A 10,328-nucleotide genomic window follows, 5' to 3' on the forward strand; every position below is an offset into this window, starting at 1 on the left:
TGTGTTGTAATGCTGCGAGTTTTGGGCTGCGCCCCTACTGTTTTCGGGCTCGTTACGTTATTTGTATTGTTGCCCTGCCTCACCTGTTTTTGGCAGTTGTGGATTGTGCCTATTAAACGTGTTTTCACGGACATTAGTCTCCGTGAACGGACATTAGTCAGATGGCACCGTTTTGTTATTTTTTTAATTTACGGATAGCCAGAGGCACACTCCAACACTCAGACATAATTTACAAACAAAGCATGTGTGTTTAGTGAATCCGCCAGGTCAGAGGCAGATGGGATGACTAGGAATGTTGAACCATTTTCCTGCCTGTGTCACGCTCTGAGCTATGAGAGCTGTTTTTTCTCTGGTTAGTTAGGTCAGGGTGTGATATTGTTGGGCAGTCTATGTTTTCTGTTTCTATGTTTTGTTCTTGTTTTTCTATTTCTAGGTTGAATTTTGGATGATCTCCAATTAGAGGCAGCTGGTTCGTTGTGGGGATATTCAGCTCGGACGCCAGGGTAGCGTTCAAAAGCTCTCATTGGCTCCAGAGTAAATGAGAACCCGGAGAGATTTGGACTGGTCTCTCCACAGCAGAATGGCATGAAAAGGGGTGCGAGCAGGGGAAGCAGGAACGTTCTCCATATGGCCCACCAGAGTCCTTGCCCCTACCGGTGAGCCTGGTTTCTTTAAAGGACAAGAGGACACGAAATGACCAAGAGTCCTGCAGTACAGACAACTCTTCGCGTGTCAATCCTGTATTGCCGTTCCACTGGCGACAGCCCAGCTCTGCCTAGTGGCATAGGCTCAGGAAGCGGTGACTCGGGCCATCTTCGGCAGCCTTCGGGACTGGTCGGGAAGCTTTGGGGTTCTCTCGGCAGCGAGACTGTCGGGAGCTTCCGGGATGACTCGGAGGCAAGGTGGGATACCTGGGCGTGCGAGTGAAATCCAAATTCCTCTCCCTCCGCCGTTCCCATAATCGGCCATTGATATGCATGGTCAAAGCGATGAGGGAATCGAGCTCCGTAGGTAACTCCCGGGCTGCAAGCTCGTCCTTGACCTCCTCTGAGATGTTGTACAGGAACATATTGAACAGTGCCTCTTGATTCCAATTACTCTCCGCTGCCAACGTGTGGAAATCCACCGAATAATCAGCTACACCGCGGGAGTCCTGCAGAAGCTGGATTAGTTTCCGGGCGGCCTCTCGCCCGGAGAACGGGGCATCAAAGACCTTCCTCACTTCTCCCTCGAACCCATCCAGACTAGCTCATATTGCCGGCTGTTGTTCCCACACGGCAGCAGCCTAGGTGAGAGCCCTCCCGGACAGCAGCATGATGAGGTAGGCTATCTTGGAGCGATCCGAGGGGAAGGAGTAGTGCTGAAGCTCGAAGACGAGGGCACACTGAGCTAGGAATTCCCGACAGGTGCTCGGCTCTCCATTGAAGTGTTCCGTAGGAGGTAAGCGGAGCTCCCGAGAAGGTGGAGTGACCGATGAGACTGCGCTGCTAGTAGCTGAGTCGCTGAGGAGCTGTGGGGTTACCACCGTGGTAGGCGGCCTCCCAGACAACCCGTGGAATTGCTCCAGCAAACTGTCCAACGCCCGGTCATGGCTTTCAGCCAACGTTTGACCCCCTCCACAAGGCCACGAAGCAATTCCTAGTGCATAATGATGGTGGCTCCCTGGGTGGAGATGGCGTTGCGCAGCTGGCCCAGGTCTGTTGGATCAGTCATGGCCAGTTCGTACTATCAGGTATCAAGGTAAGACCCCGATGCAGACCATGTCGAAGTAACAATGTTTATTACAGCAACAGGGGCAAAGGTATAGGACGGCAGGCAGGCTCAGGGTCAGGTCAGGTAGAGGATGGCACGCAGGCTCAGGATCAAGGGCAGGCAGAGTAGTCAGGCGGGTGGGTACAGGGTCAAGACAGGCAAGGGTCAAAAACCATGAGGATGAGAAAAGAGAGACTGGGGAAAAGCAGGAGCTGACACAAAAATGCCGGTTGGCTTGATAAACAAGACGAACTGGAAACAGACAAACAGAGAACACAGGTATAAATACACAGGGGATAATGGGGAAGATGGGCGACACCTAGAGGGGGGTGGAGACAATCAGAAAGACAGGTGAAACAGATCAGGGTGTGACAATATCAATGTGTTTTTGCATATAACCTGGGGCACGATCATTTAAGCTAATGTAATAGTCAACATAGCTACAAAAAGTAACGCGTTAGTAAACCCACTACAATCACACAACACAGTATACAGTCAGCAAGCAGTTTAGCAGTTACACCGGCCGGCCCCGATGGCAATAAATGAATAAAGCCAAAAGCTTACATTCACTTGGAAGAGTTCCAATGTTGGATAGCCATATACAGCTAGCTAATGTAGCATCCCTCTCTGTTTGAGCCTGGTGTTTAGTAGACTAAACTAGCTAGCTGCATTTGATAGCTAAGTGAAAGTGAAAAAAAATACAACGAACTTTCACTATCTCTCTCTCTCTCTCTCTTTCTCTTGCGTTGCCTTCATTTTTAACCTCTCTGCGAGTAAGGCTAGTTTCCTGAATTTCTGCCTGTCTGGCGTGCCCAATGTAAACTGCCTGTTACTTAGGCCCAGAAGCTAGGATATGCATACAATTGGTAGAATTGGATAGAAAACACTCTGACGTTTCTAAAACTGTTAAACTAATGTCTGTGAGTATAACAGAACTGATATAGCAGGCAAAATCCCAGGAAAATCGATCCGGATTATTTTTTTTTTCTTTTTTAGCTCCGAATGAATTCCAATGCAATGCTATTGAAAGATCTAATTTCCGCCTCCCAGATTGCAGTTCCTATGGCTTCCAGTAGATGTCAACAGTCTTTATACAAGGTTTTAGGCTTGTTTTTTCTGAAAAATGAAAAAGTATTTGTAGTCTTTCCAAGTTGAGCGCCAGTGCAAAAGTAGTCTTTTTACGCGCGTGAACATGGGCGCGCTCTTCGTTCTTTTCCTTTGCTATTGAACATAGTAATCTCCGTCTGAAATAGGATCATTTCTTTAGATATTAGACAACCTGAGGATGAATAAAAACCATTGTTTGACTCGTTTGGATGAACTTTGCTGGTAACTTTTTGGAATCCTTTGAATGCATATTGTAGGACTGGATTATTGAATTCAATGGCGCCAACTAAACGGCGTTTTTGGGATATAAAGAAGGACTTTATCGAACAAAACGATCATTCATTGTGTTGCTGGGACCCTTGGGATTGCAAACAGAGGAAGATCTTCAAAAGTAAGTGATTTATTTTATCGCTATTTGTTATTTCGTGACGCCTGTGCTAGTTTGGAAAATATGCTAATGTGAGGCGCTGTCCTCAGACAATCGAATGCTATGCTTTTTTGAAATCTGCCTTTTTGAAATCTGACAACGCAGTTCAATTGCCAAGATTCTAAGCTAAAGAATCATGTATGACACTTGTATTTTCATGAATGTTTAATATTACGATTTTGTATTTTGAATTTGGCGTGCTCCGATTTCACCAGATGTTGTTGAATTTGATCCCGCTAGCGGGATCTCCACACTAAGAGGTTTTAAATAAATGCATTTGTTCAAAACTGTTCAACTATTGTCTTTCTCTCTCTTTGAGTCAACTACTCACCATATTTTATGCACTGGAGTGTTAGCTAGCTGTAGCTTATACTTTCAGTATTAGATTAATTATCTGATCCTTTGATTGAGTGGACAACATGTCAGTTCATGCTACAAGAGCTCTGATAGGTTGGAGGACGTTCTCCGGAAGTTGTCATAGTTACATTTTTTTTAACATTTAACATTTAAGTCATTTAGCAGACGCTCTTATCCAGAGCGACTTACAAATTGGTGCATTCACCTTATGATATCCAGTGGAACAACCACTTTACAATAGTGCATCTAAATATTTTTGGGGGGGGTTAGAAGGATTACTTTATCCTATCCTAGGTATTCCTTGAAGAGGTGGGGTTTCAGGTGTCTCCGGAAGGTGGTGACTGACTCCGCTGTCCTGGCGTCGTGAGGGAGCTTGTTCCACCATAGGGGTGCCAGAGCAGCGAACAGTTTTGACTGGGCTGAGCGGGAACTGTGCTTCCTCAGAGGTAGGCGGGCCAGCAGGCCAGAGGTGGATGAGCGCAGTGCCCTCGTTTGGGTGTAAGGACTGATCAGAGCCTGAAGGTACAGAGGTGCCGTTCCCCTCACGGCTCCGTAGGCAAGCACCATGGTCTTGTAGCGGATGCGAGCTTCAACTGGAAGCCAGTGGAGAGAGCGGAGGAGCGGGGTGACGTGAGAGAACTTGGGAAGGTTGAACACCAGACAGGCTGCGGCGTTCTGGATGAGTTGTAGGGGTTTAATGGCACAGGCAGGGAGCCCAGCCAACAGCAAGTTGCAGTAATCCAGACGGGAGATGACAAGTGCCTGGATTAGGACCTGCGCTGATTCCTGTGTGAGGCAGGGTCGTACTCTGCGAATGTTGTAGAGCATGAACCTACAGGATCGGGTCACCGCCTTGATGTTAGTGGAGAACGACAGGGTGTTGTCCAGGGTCACGCCAGGGTTCTTAGCACTCTGGGAGGAGGACACAATGGAGTTGTCAACCGTGATGACGAGATCATGGAACGGGCAGTCCTTCCCCGGGAGGAAAAGCAGCTCCGTCTTGCCGAGGTTCAGCTTGAGGTGGTGATCCGTCATCCACACTGATATGTCTGCCAGACATGCAGAGATGCGATTCGCCACCTGGTTATCAGAAGGGGGAAAGGAGAAGATTAATTGTGTGTCGTCTGCATAGCAATGATAGGAGAGACCATGTGAGGATATGACAGAGCCAAGTGACTTGGTGTATAGCGAGAATAGGAGAGGGCCTAGAACAGAGCCCTGGGGGACACCAGTGGTGAGAGCACGTGGTGCGGAGACAGATTCTCGCCACGCCACCTGGTAGGAGCGACCTGTCAGGTAGGACGCAATCCAAGCGTGGGCCGCGCCGGAGATGCCCAACTTGGAGAGGGTGGAGAGGAGGATCTGGTGGTTCACAGTATCAAAGGCAGCAGATAGGTCTAGAAGTATGAGAGCAGAGGAGAGAGAGTTAGCTTTAGCAGTGCGGAGAGCCTCCGTGACACAGAGAAGAGCAGTCTCAGTTGAATGACCAGTCTTGAAACCTGACTGATTTGGATCAAGAAGGTCATTCTGAGAGAGATAGCAAGAGAGCTGGCCAAGGACGGCACGTTCAAGAGTTTTGGACAGAAAAGAAAGAAGGGATACTGGTCTGTAGTTGTTGACATCAGAGGGATCGAGTGTAGGTTTTTTCAGAGGGGTGCAACTCTCGCTCTCTTGAAGACGGAAGGTACGTAGCCAGCGGTCAAGGATGAGTTGATGAGCGAGGTGTGGTAAGGGAGAAGGTCTCCGGAAATGGTCTGGAGAAGAGAGGAGGGGATAGGGTCAAGCGGGCAGGTTGTTGGGCGGCCGGCCGTCACAAGACGCGAGATTTAATCGCCAAGAAGTCGAGGGACTGGAGGGTAGCATAGGCTGAGATGAACTCTGCCTTGTTGGCCGCAGACCGGCAGTTCCAGAGGCTGCCGGAGACCTGGAACTCCACGTGGGTCGTGCGCGCTGGGACCACCAGGTTAGAGTGGCAGCGGCCACGCGGTGTGAAGCGTTTGTATGGCCTGTGCAGAGGGGAGAGAACAGGGATAGACAGACACATAGTTGACAAGCTACAGAAGAGGCTACGCTAATGCAAAGGAGATTGGAATGACAAGTGGACTACACGTCTCAAATGTTCAGAAAGTTAAGCTTACGTTGCAAAAATCTTATTGACTAAAAAGACTAAAATGATACAGTACTGCTGGCTGGTGAAGTAGGCTAGCTAGCAGTGGCTGCGTTGTTGACTTTGTTTGAAAGTGTAGCTTCTATGGAAGGGGGTGAGAACCATGATCCTCCTAGGTTGGAAACTAGCTGTCCTCCGGCTACACCATGGTGCTATATATTTATATATTTAGTACAGTTTTATCTAAAAAATATAACTTTTTTTATGCTTCACTATTTGTATTATTATGAAATTCACTGAGGAGTATGGTCCTCCCCTCCTCCTCTGAAGAGCCTCCACTGCTCTGAATATATTCAGCAACACATTCCTGTATTTTCTATGTATGTTATATCCTTGTATTCCTACTGCTGTATTATCGAATGTGCTGTCTAAGTGAATCTCAGAAATGGCTGATATCTTATGGGATCGGTGTCCCTATACCGGGACGGTTGAGCTAACATGCGCTAATGTGATTAGCAGGACGTTGTAAGTAACAGCAAACTTTCCAGGACATAGATATGTCTTATATGGGCAGAAAGTTGACATTCTGTCAATCTAACTGCACTGTCCAATTTACAGTAGCTATTACAGTGAGAAAATACCATGCTATTGTTTGAGGAGAGTGCACATCAGCAAAAAACCTTTATCACGGCAACTGGTTTGATACATTCACCTCTGAAGGTAAATAATGTACTTACATTCAGTAAGCTTTCTCTGATTTGTCGTCCTGAGGGTCCCAGAGATAAAATGTAGCATAGTTTTGTTTGATAAAATACATTTTTATATTCAAATGTAGGAACTGGGTTCAACAGTTTGAACCCCTGCTGTCTCTGGCTCCACACCCACTAGATGTGTGAAAGTTAGTGTATAAGCTAATTATCCATCATGTATGACATTCCTGGGAGTGTGTAAACTTAAATGTTGACCAATTCGGCACATTTGGGCAGACTTGACACAAAATATTGTCCAGTATTGCAATGCTTCACTGGATCAATCTGAAACTTTGCACACACACACTGCTGTCGTCTAGTGGCCAAAATCTAAAATAAACATGAACTGCAATATTATATTCTGGCCTTTCCCTTCATTTTCAAAGACGATAAAAAAAAATAGAAAACGCATGTTTTTTTGTTTGTATTACCTTTTACCAGATCTAATGTGTTATATTCTCCTACATTAATTTCAAATTTCCACAGACTTCAAAGTGTTTCCTTTCAAATGGTTTCAAGCATATGCATATCCTTGCTTCAGGTCCTGAGCTACAGGCGGTTAGATTTGGGTATGTAGTTTTAGGCGAACATGGAAAAAAAGTGTTCGATCCTTAAGAGGTTTTTAATTAATGTTTGTTTGAAATTTTTGTCCGGGCAAAAAATAAACCTCAATTGATAAAGTACAACTGCAACTCTTCTTTGACAACTCTAACATACCTCTAGAAATGTATCTAATTAGATGTTTTACTGATTAACATATTGTAAGTGCACTTCCTGTCTCCTGAGGGTCCCAGCATGGCTCTGCTGGCGCTGGTGCTCTTGGGCTGGGATGTGAGGATCTTGGGGTGGTCTGGTCAGCCCTATCTGATGAGGGGAATGTGCTGGTGTGGGAGGAGTTGTACTGGGTCTGGTTACTGACCTCTTGTGCTGAGTCTGTGTGAGTTCCTGAGGTTCACTGTGACCGCTGCCAGTTTCTCTCTCAGCTCCTCCTTATCCTGCCTCAGAACTGTCACCTCACCACCAAGCTCCTTCACCTCTACCTCCAGTAGGGAGATACTCCCAAAGGCCTAGGACAGCTGGGCCAGGCTGACCTCTCCATGTCTGCTAGGGTGGCTTGGTTATGTATGATGACTTTTGGAATGAACTGATTAGTCATCAGGTCTGTCCTCTGATTGAAGTGGAGCAGTTAGGGTGCCATTGTCTTTCAAGGTGTCTGCTAGCTCTTTCAGTGATGTAAACTCATGTACTGTATATAGAGGATAAGTGCAGCTTCTGGGCCTTGAATCATTACGGTGCCGTTGTTGTAGGTGTTAATGGTGAAGAGTCCATTATCAGGCTCCTGTTCATCAAATACCAAGATCTGTCGACCATTAGTGATTCCTCTCTTTCTGACATGGCCAAAGTCACTACATTCAGCAGAATACCAAGCAGCAGTATGCTCTGTAAAGAATACCAGGTCTCCAACTTGGGTATATGTTTGGGCGGCAGGTAGCCTAGTGATTAGAGTGTTGGACTAGTAATCGAAAGGTTGCAAGATTGAATCTCTGAGCTGACAAGGTAAAAATGTGTCGTTCTGCCCCTGAACAAGGCAGTTAACCCACTATTCCTAGGCTGTCATTGAAAGTAAGAATTTGTTCTTAACTGACTTGCCTAGTTAAATAAAGATAAAATAATCAGCAAACAAGGTCTCTTCCCTCAGTAGCTTTTGTTTGTGATGCTGTTTAAAATGTTCTGTTATTTTCATATCAAATCAAATTTTATTGGTCGCATACAAATATTCAGCAGATGTTATTGTGGGTGTAGAGAAATGCTTGTGTTCCTAGCTTCAACAGTGCAGTAATATCTAACAATACACGATTATGCTGTGACACACCGCCCCAGACCATGACGGACCCTCCACCTACAAATCAATCCCGCTCCAGAGTACAGGCCTCGGTGTAACGCTCATTCTTTCGACGATAAACACGAATCCGACCATCACCCCTGAAATCCGACCCCTGAGACAAAACCGGGTCTCATCAGTGAAGAGCACTTTTTGCCAGTCCTGTCTGGTCCAGCGACGGTGGGTTTGTGCCCATAGGCAACGTTTTTGCCGGTAATGTCTGGTGAGGACCTGCATTACAACATGTCTACAAGCCCTCAGTCCAGCCTCTCTCAGCCTATTGCGGACAGTCTGAGCACTGATGGAGGGATTGTGCGTTCCTGGTGTAACTCGGGCAGTTGCCATCCTGTACCTGTCCCACAGGTGTGATGTTCAGATGTACCGATCCTGTGCAGGTGTTGTTACACCTGTTCTGCCACTGCGAGGACGATCAGCTGTTCGCCCTGTCTCCCTGTAGCGCTGTCTTAGGTGTCTCACAGTACGGACATTGCAATTTATTGCCCTGGCCACATCTGCAGTCCTCATGCCTCCTTGCAGCATGCCTAAGGCACGTTCACGCAGATGAGCAGTGACCCTGGGCATCTTTCTTTTGGTGTTTTCAGTCAATAGAAAGGCCTCTTTAGTGGCCTAAGATTTCATAACTGTGACCTTAATTGCCTACCGTCTGTAAGCTGTTAGTGTCTTAATGACCGTTCCACAGGTGCATGTTCATTAATTGTTTATGGTTCATTGAACAAGCATGGGAAACAGTGTTTAAACCCTTTACAATGAATATCTATGAAGTTCTTTGGATTTTTACAAATTATCTTTGAAAGACAGGGTCCTGAAAAAGGGACGTTTCTATTTTTGCTGAGTTTCTACAGTACCAGTCAAAAGTTTGGACACACGAACTCATTCAAGGGTGTTTCTTAATTTTTTACTATTTTCTACATTGTAGAATAATAGTGAAGACATTAAAACTATGAAATAACACATTTGGAAACATACAGTAATAAAAAAAAGTGTTAAACAAATCAAAATATATTTTAAATATTAGACTCTTCAAATAGCCACCCTTTGCCTTAATGACAGGTTTGTACATTCTTGGCATTCTCTCAACCAGCTTCACTTGGAATGCTTTTCCAACAGTCTTGAAGGAGTTCCCACATACAGTGAGGGAAAAAAGTATTTGGTCCCCTGCTGATTTTTTACGTTTGCCCACTGACAAGGAAATGATCAGTCTATAATTTTAATGTTAGGTTTATTTGAACAGTGAGAGACAGAATAAAAACTAAAAAATCCCGAAAAACGTATGTCAAAAATGTTACAAATTGATTTGCATTTTAATGAGGGAAATCATTATTTGACCCCCTCTCAATCAGAAAGATTTCTGGCTCCCAGGTGTCTTTATACGGGTAACGAGCTGAGATTAGGAGCACACTCTTAAAGGGAGTGCTCCTAATCTCAGTTTGTTACCTGTATAAAAGACACCTGTCCACAGAAGCAATCAATCAGATTCCAAACTCTCCACCATGGCCAAGACCAAAGAGCTCTCCAAGGATGTCAGGGACAAGATTGTAGACTTACACAAGGCTGGAATGGGCTACAAGACCATCGCCAAGCAGCTTGGTGAGAAGGTGACAACAGTTGGTGCGATTATTCGCAAATGGAAGAAACGCAAAAGAACTGTCAATGTCCCTCAGCCTGGGGCTCCATGCAAGATCTCACCTCGTGGAGTTGCAATGATCATGAGAACGGTGAGGAATCAGCCCAGAACTACACGGGAGGATCTTGTCAATGATCTCAAGGCGGCTGGGACCATAGTCACCAAGAAAACAATTGGTAACACACTACGCCGTGAAGGACTGAAATCCTGCAGCGCCCGCAAGGTACCCCCCTGCTCAAGAAAGCACATATACATGCCCATCTGAACTTTGCCAATCAACATCTGAATGATTCAGAGGACAA

This window comes from Salmo salar, chromosome ssa01 (genome assembly GCF_905237065.1).
Source record: "Salmo salar chromosome ssa01, Ssal_v3.1, whole genome shotgun sequence".
Classification (NCBI taxonomy): domain Eukaryota; kingdom Metazoa; phylum Chordata; class Actinopteri; order Salmoniformes; family Salmonidae; genus Salmo; species Salmo salar.